This window comes from Oryx dammah, unplaced genomic scaffold (assembly GCF_014754425.2).
Source record: "Oryx dammah isolate SB20612 unplaced genomic scaffold, SCBI_Odam_1.1 HiC_scaffold_23, whole genome shotgun sequence".
Lineage (NCBI taxonomy): Eukaryota > Metazoa > Chordata > Mammalia > Artiodactyla > Bovidae > Oryx > Oryx dammah.
In genome coordinates, this window is record NW_024070207.1 from 16,088,913 (window position 1) to 16,112,448 (window position 23,536).

The following is a 23,536-nucleotide window of genomic DNA, read 5'->3' on the forward strand; positions in this document are numbered from 1 at the left end:
CAAATAATAGACTTCCCTGGTGACTCAGATGGTAAAAGCATCTGCCTACAATGCAGGAGACCTGGGTTCGATTCCTGGGTTGGGAAGATCCCCTGGAGGAGGAAATGGCAACCCACACCAGTATTCTTTTTTTTGCTGGAAAATTCCATGGACAGAGGAGCCTGGTAGGCTATAGTCCATGGGGTTGCAAAGAGTTGGACACGACTGAGCGAATTCACTTCAAATAACAGTTGTGGGAGGTGGCTATTAAGTTGTGTGAAGGCTGCGTAGTATAGTCTCTTGTTATAGAGGAGGAAACTGACGTTCAGAGAGTCCATGAGTAGAAATTCTTTTCTTTCATCCATCCCTCCTTTGTCCTTCCTTCCTTCCCTCCCTTTCCCCCTTTCCGCTTCTTCCCTTCTCTAATGGCAGATTTGTTATTCTATTTGTTATGACCCCCAGTACTTTCTAAATAAATGTCAAGCTTTAGTCAGCGAGCTTATCAAGAATGTCCAAGTAACTTTCCTTAACATAGAAATTTCTTTGATGAACTCTGTGTTAACTAGCAATTCCAGTCAGCCTGGTAAATAATCTTGTTTTCTAAAATAAAAGCTCCGGATGGTGGCTCTATTTGCATATGTCTTGACAGTTGGCTTTGGCCTGGTTACTTTAAATGGATGGGACCCCTCCTAGGCTACCCTGACCTTCAGGACTTTTTACTTTGCAACCCCTTATTTGAGCTCAGATTGACAAAATAAGGCACAGGAAGATAGGCAACTCTTTAAGCCTAATGATCTAATTAGGCAGGAAGTCAATTCTGGACATTTTTTGCCCTTTCTTCCTTCTTGGCCCTTGATGCTTTTTAATCCTCTTTTTCTTCCTTAGCTATAATGAGGAAACAAGGAAAATAGAATGAGCTAATTGGTGTGTATACCAGTAATACAAACGTATATACACTCATATAAAGACAGTGAGGGAGTTAGAGGAAATTTCCACAGTCAGCTAAAGGATGTGGATCATCAGTGAATTTCCATGTGGTCTTCTGCCCTGTGCCTTATTGGCACTGGGGCTTGCAGACCAGCTAGAGAATGCCCAGCTCCAACTTCCTCCTGGTTCTTCATCTTAGAAGCTGACACCTTAGAAGAAAGAAGATTTATTCCAATGACCCATATTACAAGTAAGTACTCTTCACCACCAGGATTTCAGAGTAGGTCTCTTTTTGACTTCAGATGAAGTGCCTTAAGGGCAATTTCACTTTTGTTCTTGGAGGGAAGGAAGGGAAATGTATCATGGAACTATTATTAGATTATCAGAGAGCTGAAAGCTTGTCTGAGCTAATCTTCTAGAGGGGAAACTTGTGCTTAGTCACTCAGTCATGTCCGGCTCTTTGCAACCCCATGGACTGTAGCCTGCCAGGCTCCTCTGTCCCTGGGGATTCTCCAAGCAAGAATACCAGAGAGGGTTGTTGCCACACCCTCCTCCAGGGGATCTTCCCAACCCAGGGATTGAACCCAGGACTCCTGCATTGCAGATGGATTCTTTACCATCTGAGCCACCAGGGAAGCCCAGAGGGGGAACTTAGATGGATAAATGACTGGCCTAAGAAGCCAAGGTGGATGCCCCTAGAACCCAGGTCTCCTAACTCAGACTTCAGAGCCCTTTTCCTTTGTTTGACATTTAGGGTGAGTTTGAATATGAATGCTAGTGAATTAAGACGCCGGAGATGCTGCTTAGCTTCTCTCCAAGTAGAAGAGTTGGGTCGTAGTCTTCTTTGATAAGTTGATGAGCACTGTAGAGCCTCTTCCCAGATGCACAAAGACAAGTTTGCATACAATTTCAGGAGGGACACAGACCTCCACCTCCTGCCCCTTTCTCCCCGAAGCCCATCCATGGATTCCTTGTTGAGATCCCCAGCCCCAGCTGTCAGTAAGTAGTCCATGGCTTAGAGAATAGATGAACTGCCTAGTAGCTGCTTGTATAGCCAGTGGTTTTTCGGTCTGATGGTGATGAGGTTCCTTATCTGTACCCATGACTTTGCAGAGAATGTCATCCATTTCAGGCTAAACCACCTCCTGGAAAGTGCAAGCCAAGACGTGGGAGCTAAGCAGGGTGCCCATGGAACTTGGTTACATATTAGCTTTTCAGTTATAGCTCTTAGACCTTGCAGAGCTGTTGATCTGGTCCTCAGAATGAGGCACGGGACCCAAGCTGCATTCCCAACCCTGAGCCTTTTACCCTCAAATGTCCATGACAACTTCTTATGAATATGAAGTATTCTGAGCAAGGGAGAAAAGAAACTGCACTGTGTCAGCCCCTTCTCTAACCAAAGCCCTAGCCTGGCCTATATTTATGTTTGCAGCCATCTGTCTTCTACTAGAACAATAAGGAGACGAATGATAATGATTCTTTTCATCAAGTTCCTTTCTTCATCAAGGCTCAAAGCCTCTAGTATATTATTATCTCATTATCAAAAATTGCCCCTTATTGTGTAGCCATGTTGATCTGTTACATTAGTTCCTGTTTTCCTCCTTTACCACCCCTCCCCTTTTACCCAGTTCCTGTTCTCTGTTAGATGTTTCTCTTGAATGTTCCTAACTCTCAGACTGAGTGGAAGAGATTAATAATGATTTTTCCCATTCCTGGGGCAGCTGCTCCCTATCCACCATCATGTTTTGGGGATGTAACTGCTGCCGGCACACCTTGTACCCATGTGTGCTGCTGGGAACACTTTGCTGTCACAGATGCAAATTGGCTTGAGAATCTTACTCTTTGCTAATTGGTACATTGAAACGTGCTAATTGACCTAGAAAAGTTATTTCTGTGAGTGGCAAATTGAGCTATTTTAAAAGTTATAGTTTGGGTTTTGGACTTGAACTAGGGACAGAATGTCCCTTTGCTTTTTGACAGTACTTAAAATAGAAAAAGCTTGTTTTCAAAAGAGGCCTTAGCTTTCTGAAGAATTGATTCAGCCAAAATTGTGCCTCAACCTTCTACAAAGGCCAGTATGTTTCTGATCAGATGAATGCAAAGTGTATGGGGACATGGACGGTGCTGAGAAAGCCTGGGGTTCCAGCAAATTCTAGGGACTGGCCTAGAATAGGTCTAATTATTGCCTGTATTTTGAGATTAATCTTTGAAAGTCTTACAAAATGCCAGCCCAGCCATACCAGTCAGTTCAAATTTTTATTGAGCACATTTTTTTGTTAAATATTGTGCTGTATGCTTCATGAGATGCAAAAGCAACCAGAGTTCATTCCCAGCCCTCAAGGAACTTGTTGTTTAGTTAGAAGGATAAGGCACAAATGCCTTAGACGTGATTGCAATATTAGAGTCAAAATCATGATAAAGGAGAATTGCAAGGCAATACAGGCTTAATCGCTAAATTGTAATTGTTCCAAGTTCTACAAAAATGGGAAGAGGATTAATATCAGCATTTATTGAGCATCTAATGTGAATGTGTGCCAGGTAATTTATGAGTATTCTTATTTAATTCTCACAAGAACCTGATTTTACCTGTGAGGAAACTGAGGTTTGGAGAAGCTAAATGACTTGCTCAGAGTTACATGATTGCTTGCTAAGTCACTTCAGTCATGTCTGACTCTGTGCGACCCCATAGATGGCAGCCCACCAGGCTCTCCCGTCCCTGGGATTCTCCAGGCAAGAACACTGGAGTGGGTTGCCATTTCTTTCTTCAATACATGAAAGTGAAAAATGAAAGTGAAGTTGTTCAGTCGTGTTCGACCCTCAGCGACCCCGTGGACTGCAGCCTTCCAGGCTCCTCCATCCATGGGATTTTCCAGGCAAGAGTACTGGAGTGGGGTGCCATTGCCTTCTCCGAGATACATGATTTGTAAGTACTAAAACTAAATCTAAAGACTTTGAGCTCTAATGCACTGCGTCCTGAAGTCATTGGATGAAGTGGTCCAGAAATGCTCCATGCAGAAGTAAAGCTTGAACCAAGCCTTGAAGGGCTGTTAGAATGTGCATGCAAATTGCAGAGGAAAGTGATAGTTCAACTAAGGGACCAGAGGTATGGAGGTAAGAAATAGTAGACTCTCCTTGAGAATCTAAAGAGCAGGATGAAGAGTCATGAACTCCAGTTTGTATATATAGACTTTGCCACTTACTTGCCAATCACCAGAAGACATCCTGTGACACTGTTTTGATTTTATGTGTACTTCTTACCTTTTCCACCACCATAAAATCTTTCACAAATACAAATATGTCACCCTAGTAGAGTTGTTAAGAGTATGAACTCAGGGATCTGATTTTCCAGGTTCATACACTGACTGTGCTGCGTGTGTATGAGAGGGAGGGACAAAGGGAACTTGGCTAAGTTACTTAACTTGAATGGGCTTCCACGCTTTCATCTATGATATGGAGGTGATCATAGTGCTTCCCTCCTAAAGCTGCTCTGAGGATTAAATCAGTTAATATGTGTAAAGCATGTAGCACAGCACCTGGCAGATGGGAAGTCCTCCATCAGCATTAGTTGTTAATTATTAGTCTTTGATCTTCACAGAAACCCTGTGAAAAGTGGGTATTAGTGTTACTGTACCAGGTTCAATTGCCCAGTGTGCGGGAAGCCAAATGCTGAGATGCTGAGGTTTGCCCTACAAGGCAGCCAAGCGAGGAAAACCAATCTCAAATCCACCTCCCCCAAGCTGAGGGGCTTATGATATTTATGGTACAAGGAAGCAGGGTGGTCTGAGTTCTGGGGAAAGATGGCTGGAGGCAAGAAAAAGACGAAGTAATCAGCGTTCTGTGCAAGTGTAGCTGAGTTATATACTTCTTCTTGAGATGCATGTTCAGAAAATGGTGACCTTAGCATGATCTGAGGATGGAGTTTTTGGCCCTCTGATATCAAAAGGTAATCAATCCATCAGATACTCTCAGTCCCAGCTGAATGGTTGATGGTCTTGACCACTTTGAAATGGGCTAGACTAGCTCCATGTTCCTGAAAAAACAAGCAACCATTGCTATAATATCAGAGCCGTTATCTATAGAGGGTGGCTAAAGGAGTCTTGTGATATGTTGTCTAAGCTACACGCAGCTTGGAAGGTATACAGCTTTCAAGAACAATTAAGGAGAGCTTGGTTGGCGAAGGCAGGTTACAGGATGTTACTTATTAAGCAAGTTATGGTTTAAGAAATCTAGCTGATGACTGCCCTTGGTTTCATTTGTTGTTGTTATTTAGTTGCTAAGTCATGTCTGATTCTTTGAGACCCCATAGATGGTAGCCCGTCAGGCTCCTCTGTCTATGGAATTTCCCAGGCAAGAATACTGGAGTGAATTGCCATTTCCTTTTCCAGGGGATCTTCCTGACCCAAGGATCAAACCCATGTCTCCTGCATTGGCAGGCAGATTCTTTACCACTGAGCCATCTGGTTAGCACTGCCATTTAACAGATTAAACCTTAGAAAGTTTACGTAACTTGCTCAGGGATACACAAGAATTGACAGAACTGGCCTGAGAACGTCTGTCTTTCTGATATGAAAGCTCAAGGGTTTCCTTCCACCTCTTTCCTTTTATTTTCAAGTATCTAGCCAAGTCAAGTTTTTGTGTAAATTTTATACAATATCCATTAGAGATTTGGAGGACTGATTATACTTTCAGGATTTTTTTTCAAGGATATGCTCCTTGAAAAAACCATTTAATCAGACAAGTATAAAAAGAAAGCCAATCTTTTATTAACCTCATCAACTTTCAATCCTGTCTCCCCAGGGGTAAGTTGTGTTAATTGTTTGTATATGTTTCCACATTTTTCTTTTGCCCATAAGTGCAGATGGAGATGTTCACATTTCTAGGGTTGTTGGTTTGTTTGGTTGTAGGTTTCTTACACAATTGGCATTGAACTGCAAACATTCCTCCAGTGTGTTTTCCTTTAACCTAATTGTAGAATCTGTAATCTCTTCAGGTGTGGACATAGCTCAGTTGTTTTCCAATAGCTGCTTAGCACTCCATAGTTTGGTTGAAGTGTATATTCAGCCTCTTGCCAGGCTCCCAGGCCTGCATCATAACTAGTGTCTGTGGGCAAGGATAGTGTCTTTTGTGGTGCCTGCTCTATGCAGGGCACCCAGCACATACTGGTATCCACAGATAGAATAAGTGAATTAGTCCATCAACCCGAGCCTCTGTATTGCAGAGAAATTCCAGGGATCTTTTGCACACATGTCCAGTATGATGTCTTAGGTGTGATACCAGAGGGATATTTTTCCCAAGTAAATTATTTTTAAACCACTTAAAATAATGCTGTTTTCCTGATGACAGCAAAAGACATATTTAGTGATGAAAATTTGTAAAATACAGAAAGTAGAAATAAAAAATAAGTACCATCAATGCAGAAGGGGTTATTTTTCAACATATTAAAAAAAAGAAAAACACCAAAAAGCATGAAGCTTTTGTGCCTCTGTCCTTGAAATTGTGTAAATGTTTTCTTTACAAAAGTAATATCTTCATAATAGCAAAGAAAATACAGAAAAAAACTGAAATAGGATCATTGAATAGTTAACAGATGTTCATATTGTTTGCGGCATATTCTCAAAGTCTTCTCCTCTCTGTGTGGTTGTTAAGAGTTAGTATAATGTAGTGGTCAGGTGGCTGACTCTGGAGTGGGCAGATCCTTGCTTTTATGGCTGGCTCATCTGTCTTTATCCATGTGATCGCGGGTAAGTTACACACTTCGGTGACCTTGTTTTCTTATCTGTAGATGGGAGCTTGAACGAATGGAGATACGTGAGGTAAGCACTTAGTCTAGTGCCTGGCACACAGTAAGTGTTTAATAAGTGTTGGATGCTTCTGTTGTTACTACTACTCCAAATAGAGGTCGAACTGGGCTCCTGTTGGCCTGTATTATTTGATGTTAGCCTTCAGGGCCTTGGCTCCAGCTCCCTGGTTGGGTGATGGTGATGTGAAGAGGGCCTTTGTTTCTGAATTAGCTTTGTGGAGTGAGATTAAAATTCCCTGGCAGGATTTCTTTTCCACGTTGACTAGCAGTGTGTGTGTGTGTTTCCCAGACAGACTGTTGGATTAGGGAACTGGCCATCTCTCTCTCTCCTCCCTCCTGACAGGTGAATTAGGCCCACTCCTGGTGTTTCTTCCCGTTTGAATGAAATGTCGAGAGCCCTGGGTTTTTCAGTACCACCCAAGCCGCTCGCTCTCGCAGAGAGTGGCAGCCCTGAGTGAGGATGACAGGCAGCAGCCTCTTTGCCTCCAGTTTAATAGTTGTTTGCACTAGTTCTGTTTTCCAAAAATGCGATTAGAAGGCACAGCCTCTGACTCTTCCAACCAATATTTCTCCCTCGACCTCGAGCCACTCCCCCAAGCCATGTTTCTTTTTTGTTTTTTTTAGATCAAGCAGGCAAGATTTATTGAGCAAGTTGTAAGCAGTACAGTCTCGAGTGGTCAGCAATGTTTCTTTGTGCAGTCAAAGCTTTACCTAGTGGGCGAGTTCTGTTTCCCCAATCTGTGTGGATCAGTGGTTCTCAGCTCTGACTGCACCCTAGAAGCAGCAGAGCCAATTTCAAAATGTAAGCATTTTCCAAAAGCACCCCAGACAATTCCAGTGTGCTGGCAGCACTGCTTAGGGCCCTGCCTGGTCTCCTGCTGCCGCTGACCTTGGGGCTTTGACTGAGTTTGCTTTCTTCCCATCAAGCATCACTTTCCCCATTTGTCAAATGAGCTTAGTGATATCTGCTCTGTCTACCTGACAGATAGCTTTCTGAAGAAAAGGTAGCAGATAACAAAAGAGAACAGAAGAATTAGCAAAGCGCTTTGAACATTTAAAAGCACTCCACAAAGAGGCAATGAGTCCTTGCCTCTTTCTTTCTCCCTGTTGTCACTTTTTTGAGGGGGGAGTGTTAATTGAGATAAAATCTATTAATACAAGTATATCCATTTGAAGTGTATAATTCAATGTCTAATTCAGTGTATTACAGAGTTGTACAACCATTGCCACTATTTAATCTTAGAATATTTTCGTCATTCTCCCCCACCCCCACCAAAAGCATTACTGATGTCTCTCTACTCCTCCCCTCCACAGACCCTGGCAACCACTCCTCTCCTTTCTGTCCCTATGGATTTGCTTTTTCTAGATCTCATGTAAATAGAATCATATCATTTTTCTGACTGACTTATTTCACTTAGCATAGTTTTCAAGTTCATCCGGGTTGTTGCGTGTATCAATACTTCACTCCTTTTTATGACTGAATAATAATAGTCCTTTGTAGAGTATACCACATTTTGAAAAATGGAAGTATACTGTATCTACAGTGTTGTGCCAGCTTCAAGTGTACAGTACAGTGATTCAGTTTGTCAGATTGTCTTCCCTTATAGAGGGCATTACAAAATACTGAGTATAGTTCCCTGTGCTGTATTGCAGGTCTTTGTTGGTTATCTTATATTTTGTTTATCCGTTCATACATTGATGGACATTTGGGTTGTTTCCACCTTTTGGCTGTTGTGAATAGTGATACTGTGAATGGTCCTGTAAAGATATCTGCTTGACTAAACTTCCCTGTTGGCTCAGACGGTAAAGAATCTGGCTGCAATGCGGGAGACTTGGGTTCTGTTCGTGGGCTGGGAAGATTATTCTTGCCTGGAGAATTCCATGGACAGAGGAGCCTGGTAGAGTACAGTCTTGACTGCTTTGGGGTGTATACCTAGAAGTGAAATTTCTGGGTCATATGGTAACTCCATGTTTAAATAACCTTTTGAGGAACTGCCAGATTGCTTTCCAGAGTGGCTTCCCTGTTTTTTATTCCTACTAGCAATGTATTGAGGGTTCTGGTTTCGCTGCCTCCTTGCCAACAATTTTTATTACCTGATTTTTCCCCATTATAACCATTTGGGAAGGTGTGAAATGGTATCTCCCTGTGGTTTTGATTTGTATTTCCCTGATAATTAATGATGTTGAACACCCTTTCATGTACTTATTGGCCATTTTTATGTGTTCTGAGGGGAAATGGCTTTTCAAATCCTTTCCCATGTTTAAATTGGGTTATTTGTTTTTTATTGTTCAATTGTGATAGTTCTTATGTGTTGGGATAGTAGACCCTTATCTGGTATATGACTTGAAATATTTTCTCTCATCCTTTGGGTTGTCTTTGCATTTTATTGATAGCATCCTTTAAAATACAAAATCTTTAAACACTGATGAAGTTTACTCTCTTTAATTTGTCTTTGACTGCTTGTGCCTTTGGTGTTATGTCTTTAAGACACTAGTATCTAATCAAGTTCATGAGGTCTTAGAAATATCCTTTAAGAGTTTCATAGTGTTAGATCTTGCATTTAGGACTTTTTATATATCATGTGAAGAAGGGATCCAAATTCATTCTGTTGCATGTGGATATCCAGTTGTCCCAGCATTATTTGTTGAAAAGACTCTTCCCTGTTGAAATGTCTTGGAACCCTTATCAAAAATCAGTCAACTAGGGTTTATTTCTAGACCATCAGTTTTATTCCATTAATGTATGTCTGTTCTTATCCTGGCACCACACTGTCTTGATCACTGTAGATTTGTAGAAAGTTTTGAAAGTGAGAAGTGTGTCATTCAAATTTGTTATTCTTTTTCAAGATAATTTTGGCCATTCTGGGGCCCTTGTATTTCCATATGAATTTCAGGATCATCTTGTAATTTGTTGCAAAACAGCCAGCTGGGTTGCTGATAGGGGTTACATTGACTATAGAGTAATGGCAGGAATATTGTCATTTTAACAATATTAAGTCTTTCAACCTATGAACACAGGATGTCTGTCTATGTATTTAGGTCTTCTTTAATTTTTTTTCAGTGACAATTTGTTAGTTTTTTGGAATATAGATTTCACACTTTTTTGGGTTAAATGTATTCCTATGTATTTTATTCTTTTTGATGGCTCTGCAAATCGAATTGTTTTCTTCATTTCATTTTCAGATTGCTCATTACAGTTCATTTTTCTGTATCGATCTTATAACCTTTCAGAACTTTTTTATTACTGCTAATAACTTGTGTGTGTGTGTGTATTTTTTAAGATTTTCTGTAGATAAGGTTCTGTTATCTATGAATAGAGATAGGTTAACTTGTACTTTCCAATCTGGGTGCCTTGTATTTTTTTTTCATGGCCAATTGCCCTGGCTACAACTTCCAGTATAGTGTTACATAGAAGTGGCGAGAGTGGATATCCTCGTCTTATTTCTTACCTTAGGGGAAAAGCATGCAGTCTTTCATCATTGAGTATGACTTTAGCTGTGGGTTTTTCGCACATGCCCTTATCAAGTTGAGGAAGTTCCTTTAGTAAATTTTAATAAATATCTGTCCTTGGGGAACCGAGGGTAGTAGAGTTTTTTAATGTTGAGGTACTTAGTCATTCACAGTTTAGAATTGCTTATGGTGGGAAATGTCTTTCCAAGGAAGGCATTGTAATGCTTCAGGGTTTAAAATCACCTACACACAAATTAAAGAAAGGAATCTTAAGCATATTTAAAAGAAAAGTGAAAGCTTATAGTTTATTTTTTAAATTATTTTTTTACTGAAGGACAATTGCTTTACGGAATTTTGCTGTTTTCTGTCAAACCTCAACATGAGTCAGCCATAGGTATACATATATCCCTTCCCTTTTGAATCTCCCTCCCTATCCCATCCCTCTAGGTTGATACAGAGCCCCTGTTTGACTTTCCTGAGCCATTCAGCAAATTCCTGTTGACTATCTGTTTTACATATGGTAATGTAAGTTTCCATGTTACTCTTTCCATATGTGTCACCCTCTCCTCCCCTCTCCCCATGTCCATAAGTCTATTCTCTATGTCTGTTTCTCCATTGTTGCCCTGTAAATAAATTCTTGAGTACCGTTTTTCTAGATTCTGGATATATACGTTAGAATACGGTATTTATCTTTCTCTTTCTGACTCACTTCAGTCTGTATAATAGGTTCTACATTCATCCACCTCATTAGAACTGACGCAAATGCTTTCCTTTTTATGGCTGAGTAATAGTCCATTGTGTATATGTACCACAACTTCTTTATCCATTCATCTGTCGATAGACATCTAGGTTGCTTCCATGTTCTAGCTATTGTAAATAGTGCTGCATTGAACAATGGGATACATGTTTCTCTTTCAATTTTGGTTTCCTTGAGGTATATGCCTAAGAGTGGGATTGCTGGGTTATATGGTGGTTTTATTCCTAGTTTTTTAAGGAATTTCTATACCGTGTTCCATAGTGGCTGTATCAATTTACATTCTCACCAACAGTGCAAGAGGGTTCCCTTTTCTGCACACCCTCTCCAGCATCTACTGTTTGTAGACATTTTGATGAGGGCCATTCTGACCAGTGTGAGGTGATATCTCATTGCAGTTTTGATTTGCATTTCTCTAATAAGGAGTGATGTTGAGCATCTTTTCATGTGTTTGTTAGCTATCTGTGTGTCTTCTTTGGAGAAATGTCTGTTTAGGTCTTTTTCCCACTTTTTAATTGGGCTGTTTGTTTTTCTGGCATTGAGCTGTATGAGCTGCTTGTATATTTTAAAAATTAATCCTTTGTCATTTGTTTCATTTGCTATTATTTTCTCCCATTCTGAAGTTTGTCTTTTCACCTTGCTTATAGTTTCCTTTGCTGTGCAAAAGCTTTTACGTTTAAGCAGGTCCCACTTGTTTACTTTTGTTTTTATTTCCATTACTCTAGGAGGTGGATTACAGACGATCTTGCTTTGATTTATGTCATTGAGAGTTCTGCCTATGTTTTCCTTTAGGAGTTTTATAGTTTCTGGTCTTACATATAGGTCTTTAATCCTATTCGAGTTTATCTTTGTGTATGGTGTTAGGAAGTGTTCTAATTCATTCTTTTACATGTAGCTGTCCAGTTTTCCCAGCTCCAGTGACTGAAGAGGCTGTCTTTGTCCCATTGTATATTCTTGCCTACTTTGTCAAAAATAAGGTACCCATAGGTGCATGGGTTTATTTCTGCACTTTCTATCTTGTTCTGTTGGTCTATATTTCTGTTTTTGTGCCAGTACCATACTGTCTTGATGACCATAGCTTTGTATTATAATCTGAAGTCAGGAAGGTTGATTCCTCCAGCTCCATTCTTCTTTCTCAGGACTGCTTTGGCTATTTGGGGTCTTTTGTTTTGCCATATGAATTGTGAAAATTTTTGTTGTAGTTCTGTGAAAAATGCCATTGGTAATTTGATAGGGATTGCATTGAATATGTAGATTGCATTTTGTAGTATAGCCATTTTCACAATATTGATTCTTCCTATGCAGGAACATGGAATATCTCTCCATCTGTTTATGTTGTCTTTGATTTCTTCCATTAGTGTCTTACAATTTTCTGTGTACAGTCTTTTTGTCTCCTTAGATAAGTTTATTCCTAGATATTTAATTCTTTTTGTTGCACTGGTGAATGGGATTGATGCCTTAATTTCTCTTTCTGATTTTTCATTGTATATAGAAATGCAAGTGATTTCTGGGTATTGATTTTGTATCCTGCAACTTTGCTAAATTCACTGATTAGCTCTAGTAATTTTCTGATACTATCTTTAGGGTTTTCTAGGTATCATATCATGTCATCTGCAAACAGTGAGAGTTTTACTTCTTCTTCTCTGATCTGGATTCCTTTTATTTCTTTTTCTTGTCTGATTGCTTTTGCTAGGACTTCCAGAACTATGTTGAATAATAATGGCAAAAGTGGATACTCTTGTCTTATTCCTGATCTTAGGGGGAATGCTTTCAGTTTTTCACCATTGAGAATGTTTGCTGTAGGCTTATCATATATACTCTTTACTATGTTGAAGTAGATTCCTTCTATGCCCATTTTTTGAAGAGTTTTAATCAAATGGATGCTGAATTTTGTCAAAGGTTTTCTGCATCTATTGAGATGATCATATGATTTTTATCTTTCAGTTTGTTAATATGGTGTATTACGTTGATTGATTTGCATATATTGAAGCATCCTTGCAGACCTGGAATAAACCCAACTTGATCATTGTGTATAAGCTTTTTGATGTGTAGCTGAATTCTGTTTGCTAAAATTTTGTTGAGCATTTTTGCATCTATGTTCATCAGTGATATTGGCCTGTACTTTTCTTTTTGTGTGTCATCTTTGTCTGGTTTTGGTATCAGGGTGATGGTGGCCTCGTAGAATGAGTTTGGAAGTGTTCTTTCCTCTGCAGTTTTTTGAAAGAGGTTTAGAAGGATAGGCATTAGCTCTCCTCTAAATGTTTGATAGATTTCTCCTGTGAAGTTATCTGGTGCTGGGCTTTTGTTTTGGGGGAGATTTTTTTTTTTTTATCACAGATTCAATTTCAGTGCTTGTAATTGGGTTGTTCATAATTTCTTTTTCTTCCTGGTTCAGTCTTGGAAGATTGAACTTTCGAAGAATCTGTCCATTCTTCCAGTTTATCCATTTTATTGCCATATAGTTGTTCATAATAGTCTCTAGTCTCTTATAATCCTTGTATTTCTGCATTGTCTGTTGTAACCTCTCCGTTCTCATTTCTAATTTTGTTGATTTGATTCTTCTCTTTTTTCTTGATGAGTCTGGCTAAAGGCTTGTCCATTTTGTTTATCTTCTTAAAGAATCAGCTTTTAGTTTTATTAATCTTTACTATTATTTATTTCATTTCTTTTTCATTTATTTCTGCTTGGATCTTTATGATTTCTTTCCTTCTACTAATTTTGGGGTTTTTTTGTTCTTCTTTTTCCAGTTACTTTAGGTGTAAAGTTAGGTTGTCTATTCTATGTTTTTCTTGTTTCTTGAGGTAGGATTGTATTGCTATAAACTTCCCTCTTAGAATTGCTTTTGCTGCATCCCATAGGTTTTGACTTGTTGAGTTTCCATTGTTATTTGTTTCTAGAAAATTTTTGGTTTCCCTTTTCATTTCTTTAGTAACCTGTTGGTTATTTAGAAATGTGTTGTTTAGTCTCCATGTGTTTGTGTTTCTTACAGTTTTTTTTTTCTTGTAATTGATATCTAGTCTCATAGCGTCGTGGTTAGAGAAGATGCTTGATACGATTTCAATTTTGTTGAATTTACTGAGGTTTGTTTTGTGACCCAAGATGTGCTGTATCCTGGAGAATGTTCCATGTGCACTTGAGAAGAAGGTGTATTCTTCTGCATTTGGATGGAATGTCCTGAAGATATCAGTGAGATCCATCTCATCTAATGTATCACTTAAGACTTGTGTTTCCTTATTAAGTTTGTTTTGATGATCTGTCCTTTGCTGTGAGTGGGGTGTTAAAGTCTCCTACTATTATTGTGTTACTGTCAATCTCTCCTTTTACATCTGTTAGTGTTTGTCTTATGTATTGAGGTCCTCCTATGTTGGGTGCATAGATATTTACAATTGTTTTGTTTTCCTCTTGATTGATCCGTTGATCATTATGTAGTGTCCTTCCTTATCCTTTGTAATCTTCTTTATTGTAAGGTCTATTTTATAGATATGAGGACTGCTAATCCAGCTTTCTTTTACTTCTCATTTGCATGGAATGTATTTTTCCATCCTCTCACTTTCAGTCTATATGTGTCTTTAGGTCTTAAGTGGGTTTCTTGTAGACAGCATATATATGGGTCTTGATTTTGTATCCATTCAGCCAGTCTGTCTTTTGGTTGGAACATTTAACCCACTTACATTTAAAATAATTATTGATATATATGTTCCTATTACCATTTTCTAATTGTTTGGGGTTGATTTTGTAGATCTTTTTTCTTCTGTTGTATTTCTTGATTATAGAAGTCCCTTTAACATTTGTTGTAAAGCTGGTTTGGTGGTACTGAATTCTCTTAACTTTTGCTTGTCTGAAAAGCTTTTTATTTCTCTGTCAATTTTGAATGAGATCCTTGCTGGGTACAGTAATCTTAGTTGTAGATATTTCCCTTTCATTACTTTAAATATATCCTGCTGTTCTCTTCTGGGCTGTAGAGTTTCTGCTGAAAGATCAGCTGTTGAGCGAATGGGATTTCCCTTGTATGTTACTTGTTGCTTCTCCCTTGATGCTTTTATTTTTATTTTTTTAATTTTTTTTCCCCTTGATGCTTTTAATATTCTTTCTTTGTGTTTAGTCTTTGTTAGTTTGATTAGTACATGTCTTGGTGTGTTTCTCCTTGGTTTTATCCTGTATGGGACTCTTTGTGCCTCTTGGACTTGATTGACTATTTCCTTTTACATGTTGGGGAAATTTTCAACTATAATCTCTTCAAAAATTTTCTCATACCTTTTCTTTTTCTCTTCTTCAGGGACCCCTATAATACAAATGTTGGTGCATTTGATGTTATCCCAAAGGTCTCTGATACTGTCCTCAGTTCTTTTCCTTCTTTTTACTTTATTCTGCTCTTCAGAAGTTATTTCTACCATTTTATCTTCCAGCTCACTGATTTGTTCTTCTGCTTCAGATATTCTGTTATTGATTCCTTATAGAGTATTTTTAAGTTTAGTAATTGTGTTGTTTGTCTCTGTATGTTTGTTCTTTAATTTTTCTAGGTCTTTGTTAATTGATTCTTACATTTTCTCCATTTTGTTTTCAAGGTTTTTGATCATCTTTACTATCATTATTCTGAATTATTTTTTCAGGTAGTTTGCCTATTTCCTCTTCATTTATTTGGACTTCTGTGTTTCTAGGTTGTTCCTTCATTTGTGTAGTATTTCTCTGCCTTTTCATTATTTTTTTTAACTTATTATGTTTAAGGTCTCCTTTTCCCAGGCTTCAAGGTTGAATTCTTTCTTCCTTTTCGTTTCTGCCCTCCTCAGGTTGGTCTGGTGTTTTGTGTGAGCTTCGTATAGAGTAAGATTTGTGCTGAGTTTGTTTGTTTGTTCATTTTTCCTCTGATGGGCAAGGCTGAGTGGTAATCCTGTCTGCTGATGACTTGGTGTGTGTTTTTGTTTTGTTTGTTGTTTAGATGAGGCGTCCTGCCCAGGGTGCTACTGGTGGTTGGGTGATGCTGGGTCTGGTATTCAAGTGGTCTCCTTTGTGTGAGTTCTCACTATTTGATACTCCCCAGGGTTAGTTCTCTGGTACTCTAGGGCCTTGGAGTCAGTTCTTCCACTCCAAAGGCTCAGGGCTTGTTCTCTGGTCAGGAATGACAATTCCACAAGTGGTTTGTAATGGCATTAAGGGAGAGGAAAACAAATATCCAAAAATGAGAAACCAAAGATGAACCCCAGACAAATGGCAGTTATAAAATCAGGCAAATAATAATTAAAGTAACGGAATATACACATATACACATACATCCATGAGCAAAGCCAAAACAGTCCAACAAAAATAAAGTACAGTAGATTCATCCATGAACAAAGGAAATAAAAAATTATATTTACTAGTTGAGAACAAAACTAATTGTAGCAGAAACTGGAAAACAAAAGTAAAGCAAGGTTCCAAGTGGGAATAAAGCAAGGAAAACAAAACTAACATATGTTGTGAGGAAAGGAAAGAAAGAAAGAATAGATATGCAAAGTTAGAAAGAGGTAGATGAAGATTTATATACATTAAAGATTAACTGTAAGGGGAGGATAACAGTAGGAAAGGCAAACAAAGGAATAAATATAGAAAAAGTATAAGAGGTTTAAAAAATTAAAAATTAAAATTATAAGATGAGAAAAGAGAAAAAAGGAAGAAGAAAGAACAAAGGTGGGAAAAGGGAAAATTCCATAGAACTTCAAAAGCCCAATGTGGAGGCAGAGATTTATGATGACAATTGAAAATGTGAGTGAGGAAAAAAAAAAGATCAAAAGCTTAATTGGATTTCTTAGTGCCAGTAAAATTGACAACTACAACGGAGGGGGAAGAAAGGAAAAAAAAAATCCAAAAGAATCTACGGAACAAGTCAAAAAATAAGAATAATAAATATTTTTCTTGAGTCACTGCTGTCAGAGTCCATACTTTACCTGCCTAGGATGCCCTCCAATAGTCTACTGATCTCTGGACCTGCTGTGGGGGCTGCTCAGTTTCCAATCTGGTCCTACTCCCGTGTGTTCTTGCTTCCAGTGTCCACAGCTATCAGAGCTAGTGCATTTTCTTTTGTGGGCACTCTCTATGGCCTTTTATATATTCCATAGACACAGAGTCTGCTTAGTTGATCATGTATGTGGATTTAATCTGCAGCTTGTATAGCTGGTCAGAAGGTTTTGGATCTTCTTTTGCCACCCTGCCCCTGGCTTTTAGTTGTGGTTTTATTTCCACCTCTATATGTGGGTTGTCCACTGGAGTTTGCTCCTGAGGCTACCCTGGAGGGGTTGGGTTTACCCCTGTGAAGGCCAGGTGTGGAGGTGGTGCAGCTGCTTGGGTCACTGGGATTCTGGCAGCACCAGGTAGTCAGGGGGATTGGAGGCTGGGGGAGTAGGACATATAGTGCTTTAGAAGGGTATGGCAACCAGTCTTGGCCAATATGCTCCAGTATTCTTGCCTGGAGAAGTCCTCTGACAGAGAAGTCTGGCAGGCCACAGTCTACAGGGTTGAAAAGAGTCGGACATGACTGAAGTGACCTTGCATCCATAAATGCAAGACTTTTTTTTCTGCCTGTGGCAGCTCTGCTCCAGTGAGAGTTGAGCGTGAAGGTGGTGCAGCTGCTTGGCTTGCGGGAACTCAGGTGGCACCAAGTATGCAGGGACATAGACTGCCTCCACCACAGGAGTTATGGCCCGATCAGTCTTTTACTGAGCCTCTTCTAGCTGGCGATTAGAAGTCATCTGTGGCCAGTCTTTCTCTGTAGCTCCACCCATTCGGGCACTTAGAGGGCTCCCTTGCCTGTGGTCCTTCTCTGTTGTTCGGCTCGTCAGACACATAGAGGGTCCTCCCTAACTGTGGTCCTACTTTGTAGATTGGCGCCTGAGGCACTTAAAGGAGCACCCTGGGTGGGGGCCTACTCTGTAGTTCAGTGCCTCAGGCGTTTGATGGGCCAGCTTCTCTATTGTTCAGCACTGATGCTGGCATGTGGGGAGAGAGAGACTATGGTGATGGCTCCACCCCCTGTGCATGACTCAGTGGTATCACCATGCTGCCATGGCTGCCTGGCTTTCCTCTACTAGCATTTCTCACCACTGTCTCCTCCCTCACATCCCGTCCATCCATCTCTCTGCATTCAACAGAAGCCCTTGCCCTGGGATTGCTCCCAGCCGCTGCCCCTTCCAGGAGACCAGCATTCCTGCCCAGGGTATGTATGGCTGTGGGCAAGGACTGTCTGATTTTCATTCCGTTGAGGCTGCCACAGATCAGCTGTTTCACTCTCAGCCTTAAATGTTTCTCTTCTGACTCAGACAGTTGCCCCGCTGTGGGGATCGGACCCCTGCTTCAGTTCCCCCACCCTCAAAGGGCAGGTCCAGTTCTACTAACACTCCTGTTTCTCCCCCTAGTTCCTTCGTCCTACCGAGTTTTGTGTATTTCTCTATATTCTTTTCCACTGGTCAGGTACTTCTGTCCACTCTCAGCTGGTGTTTTGCATGCACTTCTGTGTCTGAAGGTGTATTCCTGATGTATCCATGGAGAGAGATGTACTCCACGTCTACCTATTCCTCCGCCATCTTGTTCTCTAGAGTTTCTTTTAAAGTACAGTAATGTTGCATTGCCGTGAGGGAGCTAGAGGGAATTGAAAGGCTTCAGGGCTGGCATACAGTAGGAGCTCAATAAATGTTTACTGGATAGCTGGTATTCTTAGAGGAGGTGTTATTAGTCAGCTTCGACTGCCATAACAAAACTATAGACTGACTTCAACAACAGAAATTTCTCACCAATCTGGAGGCCTGACATCTGAGCTCACAATGTTAGCCCAGCAAGGTCAGGTTCTGGTGAGGGCTCTCAGCTTGTGGATGGCCACCTTGCTGAGTCCTCACAAGTTCAAGACAGAGCCTCTGGTGTTTTTTCTTATAAGGACACTGATCCTATCTGGAGGACTCCACCCTTATGACCTCATCTGAAACTAGCTACCTCCCAAAGACCCTACCTCCAGATACCATCACATTGGGGTTTAGGGCTTCATGTAAATTTGGTGGGGCAGGTACACAAACATGTAATGCATAGCAGAAGGTTAGAATATTATACACACCAGGTGTGGCTTTGGCAAATCTGAATTTTTAAGATTCATAACAGCAAAGGTAGAGAATGGCAGACATGGTTGGACTTTCACGAAAATAGCTACCATTTCATGGCGCTAGTGGTAAAGAATCTGCCCACCAATGCAGGAGACATAAAAGGTGCAGGTTTGATCCCTGGGTTGGGAAGATCCTCTGGAGGAGGAAATGGCAGCCCATGCCAGTATTCTTGCCTGGGAAACCCCATGGACAGAGGAGCCTGGTGGGCTATAGTCCATGGGGTCGCAAAGAGTCAGACACGATTGAGCAGAAGCACAAGAGGTATATGCCCAGAACAGTGCTAGATTTATTACCTCCCTCATCTCAGTTAATCCTCACAGCTGCCCTGAGATGAAACTCATCTCATTTTTATAAGGAGTAAGCTTGGAAGAAAAGTTATGACCAACCTAGATAGCATATTGAAAAGCAGAGACATTACTTTGCCGACTAAGGTCCATCTAGTCAAGGCTATGGTTTTTCCAGTGGTCATGTATGGATGTGAGAGTTGGACTGTGAAGAAGGCTGAGCACCAAAGAATTGATGCTTTTGAACTGTGGTGTTGGAGAAGACTCTTGAGAGTCCCTTGGACTGCAAGGAGATCCCACCAGTCTATTCTGAAGGAGATCAGCCCTGGGATTTCTTTGGAAGGAATGATGCTAAAGCTGAAACTCCAGTGCTTTGGCCACCACATGCGAAGAGTTGACTCATTGGAAAAGACTGATGCTGGGAAGGATTGGGGGCAGGAGAAGGGGACGACCGAGGATGAGGTGGCTGGATGGCATCACTGACTCCATGAACGCGAATCTGAGTGAACTCTGGGAGTTAGTGATGGACAGGGAGGCCTGGCGTGATGTGATTCATGGGGTCGCAAAGAGTCAGACACTACTGAGTGACTGAACTGAACTGAACTGAAGCTGAGATGCAAAGAGGTTAAGCAGTCTACCCAAAGGCACTGAGCTAGTGAGTGGAAAAAGTTGCAAGTTAGAACCCAGGTTTCTGTTTACAAAGCCCACTCTCTCCACTCTGCCATTGCACCTTCCTCACTATGTCCGGAGTCCTTGCAGCTCAAAATGTGGTCCACAGGCCAGCAGAATTGGCCTCCCTTGGGAACTTGTTAGAAATTCATAGCCTTGGGCCTCATCCCAGACTTACCAAATGAAACTCTGCATTCTAACAAGATCTCTTTGGATTGCTGTGTGCATGACAGTTGGAAAGGCCTGGGAAGCAAAGTTGAGAGAAAGCAAAACAACCAGTATCTAGTGTAGAAAGGGGAAAAGGCAGCTCAGTACTGCTCAATTCTCGTTCTGCTTCTGTTCTTTCCTTTAAGGACACCTGTCTTTGAACAGGTATGGTTGGAATAGTACCTGATAAAGACGGAAGTCTTCCTAGTCAGTCATTCAACTAATATAAATGAGCCCTACACTGTAGGGCTTGACAAAAGTTACGATATTTTGCACTTTATGTAAGTTGAAAGTGAAAGTGTTAGTTGCTCAGTCCTGTCCAATTCTTTGTGACCCTGTGGAGTATAACCGTCCAGGGTCCTCTGTCCATGGGATTTCCCATGCAAGAATACTGCAGTGGGTTGTCTTGCCCTCCTCCAGGGGATCTTCCCAACCCAGGGATCAAACCCAAGTCTCCTGCATTGGCAGGTAGATTCTTTACTATCTGAGCCACCAGGGAAGTCCCCATATGTAAATTGTACTTCAATTAAAAAAAAAGACAAAACAGTTAATGTTAGAACCTGAAATCCACTGCAGGTGAATTTGAAATTCTTTACCACTAGCAGAAAGTGGTGCTAGTCATAAAGAATCCACCTGCTAATGCAGGAGACACAAGAGACCTGGGTTCAATCTGGAGTAGGAAATGCCACCTGGCTCCAGTATCTCTGCCTCGGAAATCCCCTGGACAGAGAAGCCTGGTGAACTACAGTCCATGGGCTCACAAAGAATTGGACACGACTGAGCACAGGGCATACACAGGTGAGGTACCCCAAATCAGGTTGAAGAGCTATTTTGATTTTGATTTTTGAATCATTACCTATGGTAATGGGTAATACAGTTAGCTGGCTAGTGGTTTGTTGAACTAATTTACAGTAAGGCACAGATGACTGACTGAAGTGTCAGATTTGCTTGAGTCCCAAAGCTCAGAAGGAAAGCTATATTATATTGGGTACCAGTTTCAATATTCAGAAAAGTCCTGAAAGATAACATTAGTGGAACCGAGAGGAGTCAAGGTCAAGTTCAAAAACTTGAATTAAAAAAGTAACCAGATCCTAGAACTTTAGAGGTTTGGTGGACCTTAGAATTTCATGTCATCCACCTATGTCATTTTACCAATAATAAAGACCAGAAAGGTTGAATGACCTGCCTAAGGTCACACAGCCAGTGAGTAGCAGCTCTAGGATCACTACTCAGGTCTGCGGCTCCCAGACTAGTGCCCTTTCCACCTCCCCTGTTGCATAAATGCTGAATGGGATGTTCTGTGTGTGGTGGGGGACTCCCCACACCAAACAGTTTTGTAGCATCAGCTGGATGGCCTACAGTTTAATTCCGTGTGACACTCTTGGCAGATAGCATCAGATCCCAATGGTTAAGGACTGAGTCATATAAGACTGCCCCCACTTCAGGTACCTGTTACAAGTACAGGTTGTTACCTATGCTTCTGAGTGATATGCCAAAAATTAGAGGTTCCATGAACTCCCTCCTCAGGTTCCATTAACTTGCAGGTGCTGCTCACTGAACTCAGAGAATCATTTGCTTTTGTTTACCAGTTATTTGGGGCTTCCTGGTAGCTAAATGGTAAAGAATCTGCCTGCCGTGCAAGAGACATGGGTTTGGTCCCTGAGTCGGGAAGATCCCTGCAGGAGGGCATAGCAACCCACTCCAGTATTGTTGCGTGGAGAATCCCGTGGACAGAGAAGCTTGCTGGGCTACAGTCCATGGGGTTGCAAATAGTTGGACACAACTTAGCAATGAAACACTACCAATCTGTTTTTTGGAAGTATATTTTAAAGAAAGCAGAGGAACAGCCAGATGAAGAGGTATAGAGGATGGAGTCCAGAAGGGTCCCAAGCACAGACACTTCTACTTTCATGGAACTAGGGTGTACCACCCCTCCTGGCCTACAAATGTGTTCACCCACTGGGAAGCTTATCAACTCTTCCTGTTCAAGAGTTTTTATAGAGCTTAATCCTTAGCCACCCTTTCCCAGAGAGCAGTGGGTGCAGCTACAAATTTCCACCCTCCTTATCACTTCCTGGGGATCAGCCCCATCCTGTGGTTATCTTGGGGGCCCTCCCCTAAGTTCTCTCAGCATAAACTTGGGTATGCTCAAAAGGAGCTCCTCATGAATGATAAAAGACACTCCTATCACTTCAATTCAGTCATTCAGTTGTGTCTGACTCCTTGTGACTCCATGAACTGCAGCACGCCAGGCCTCCCTGTCCATCACCAACTCCCGGAGTCCACCCAAACCCATGTCCATTGAGTCAGTGATGCCATCCAACCATCTCTTCCTCTGTTGTCCCCTTCTCCTCCTGCCCTCAATCTTTCCCAGCATCAGGGTCTTTTCCAATGAGTCAACTCTTCGTATGAGGTGGCCAAAGTGTTGGAGTTTCAGCTTCAACATCAGTCCTTCCAATGAACACCTAGGACTTATCTCCTTTAGGATGGACTGGTTGGATCTCCTTGCAGTCCAAGGGACTCTCAAGAGTCTTCTCCAACACCACAGTTCAAAAGCATCAATTCTTCAGTGCTCAGCTTTCTTTATAGTCCAACTCTCACATCCACACATGACCACTGGAAAAACCATAGCCTTGACTAGGAAATGCCTAAAAGAGTTTTAGGAGTTTTGTGCCTGGAATGGGGACAAATACCAAATCTATTTCTTACTATACCACAGATGCCCTTGGGCAGCGCCTGTTCTTAGGAAGGACTTCAGGGTTTACTTGAGCTACTTCATCCAGTTTCCTCATCTGTAAAACAGGAATAATAATGTTACCTACCACATAGTTATTTAAGGCTTCAATCAAATACTCCTTTGTCAGGTGGTCACTGAAAAGATGGAGAGGGAAATGGCAACCCACTCCAGTACTCTTGCCTGGAGTATCCCGTGGACAGAGGAACCTGGTGGGCTGCTGTCCATGGGGTCACACAGAGGCGGACATGATGGAAGCGACTTAGCACACACGCATGCGTTGTAGAGGGAAACGGCAACCCACTCCAGTATTCTTGCCTGGAGAATCCCAGGGACGGAGGAGCCTAGGGGGCTGCCATCTATGGGATCGCACAGAATCAGACACGACTGAAGCGACTTAGCAGCAGCAGCAGTAGTGAAAAGATGAATTTAGTTTTTTGTTGCATAAAAAGAATGGAGAAATAGAGTCCTTATGATGCCCTCCTCTTACCTCAGCATCTGGCCCTCCTAGCCTCCCCTTATGTCCCACACACTGAGGACCTTGAGTAAAATGACTGGAAACTTGAAGACAAACAGGGTTTAGTAACTCCAAGGGGAGGGTGGTTACTGCAT

The 23,536-nt window shown here is 41.2% G+C and overlaps 1 protein-coding gene across 9 annotated transcripts in view; it reads left to right on the plus strand.

Moving 5' to 3' along the window:
* Nucleotides 1-23,536, plus strand: part of TMEM164 (transmembrane protein 164) — a 181,958-nt gene that overhangs the window by 102,882 nt on the left and 55,540 nt on the right. The window lies entirely within an intron of this gene.